The 1563-nt window shown below is 43.4% G+C and overlaps 1 non-coding gene across 1 annotated transcript; it reads left to right on the top strand.

Moving 5' to 3' along the window:
* The first annotated feature begins 281 nt into the window (after positions 1 to 281).
* TRNAK-CUU (transfer RNA lysine (anticodon CUU)) lies at positions 282 to 354 on the top strand. Its single transcript has one exon. It is a non-coding gene; the product is annotated as a tRNA-Lys (tRNA).
* The last annotated feature ends 1209 nt before the right edge of the window (positions 355 to 1563 follow it).

Below are 1563 nucleotides of genomic sequence, written 5' to 3'. Positions count from 1 at the left end.
AGAGAGGGATGAAGGCATATGTGTATATGTATATGTATGTGTATGTGTATGTATATGTATATGTAAGGTAAAGGTAAGGTAAAGGCCCTCCCGTTGATCGTCGATTTGCTCGAGCGGGCCCAGTAACGTCTCCATTGGAGACTTTGTTGTTACTGTGTCTGGCATATCGAATACTCTCGGTAGCTTGCCCGGCTCTCCGAGAGGGGCGGAGGAATCGAACTCGGGTCGGCCATGTTGGCCGCTTGTAAGGCGAACGCCCTACCCGCTGTGCTATCGCTCCAGCCCGGCTAGCTCAGTTGGTAGAGCATGAGACTCTTAATCTCAGGGTCATGGGTTCGAGCCCCACCTTGGGCGTCGGGGCTGGAGCGATAGCACAGTGGGTAGGGCGTTCGCCTTACACGCGGCCAACATGGCCGACCCGAGTTCGATTCCTCCGCCCCTCTCGGAGAGCCCGGCAAGCTACCGAGAGTATTCGATATGCCAGACACAGCAACAACAAAGTCTCCAATGGAGACGTTACTGGGCCCGCTCAAGCAAATCGACGATGTATATGTATATACACATATATATGTATATGTATTCATATATGTATATACATAGAAACAAAATGCAGCTGCAAAGAAGGATGCAATCACACAATTTGCTCCAACTTGGAAGGAACTGGAAGCTATTGTGTTAAGTGAAGTCTGTCAGAAAAAGGAAAAATACCAGATGATCTCACTTATCTGTGGTCTATAGAATAACAGGACAAGGGAATGCAAGGTATCAAATGAGGGAATACCTAGATGGCCCTGGACCCTAGATTATAGAAATGAAAAGGGTAAGAAATATAAAGAGGGCCAGAGAGATAGTCCAGCAGGTAAGGTACTAGCCTTGCATACAAACAACCCAAGATCAATCCCCGGTATTCCATACAGTCCCCTGAGCCTGCCAGGAGTGATCTCTCAGCTCAGGATCAGATGCAAGTCCTGAACACTGCTGGGTATGGCCCCCAAAACAAAACAAAATAAAAAAGAAATAAAGAAATTATGAGGAGAGAACTTATGATTGACGTTATGAATGAACCAGACTCTCTGTGATAAGTAGTCCATGGACAACAAAAAAGGAAATGTCAAAGAGTTTTCTGATTTGACCCAGTTGAATATGACTTTCTTGTGACCCATCTCGGATTGGGTGCCCCAATTATTGATCTCACAGAGTGGGAGCTGGAGAGCTTTACTAAATTTTTTTTTGGTTGATAATACTAGAGGCTGGCTTTTGTTACTGAATTCTTCTAGGGGGTAATATTGTCAGTATTTTTTAAAATTAACATACCATTGTTTGGGTGATAGCTTAAAATAAACTGAATAAATGACCAGAGTGTGACAAAAGTATTAAGTATTTTTTTAAAATTAACATACTATTGTTTGGGTGATAGCTTAAAATAAACTGAATAAATGACCAAAGTGTGACAAAAAAAAAGAAATTACAAGGAGAAAGATAAGGTAGATGGTATGTTACAGGGTCAGGGGCCAGGAACCAGGGGCCTCAGATACATCACTGGTGAAAAAGTATGTCTAAGCC

Source organism: Sorex fumeus, unplaced genomic scaffold (assembly GCF_029834395.1).
Source record: "Sorex fumeus unplaced genomic scaffold, SorFum_2.1 ptg000075l, whole genome shotgun sequence".
NCBI classification, from domain to species: Eukaryota; Metazoa; Chordata; class Mammalia; order Eulipotyphla; family Soricidae; genus Sorex; species Sorex fumeus.
The sequence above is the reverse complement of the archived record's forward strand: the minus strand, read 5'-3'. Positions and strand labels throughout refer to the sequence as shown.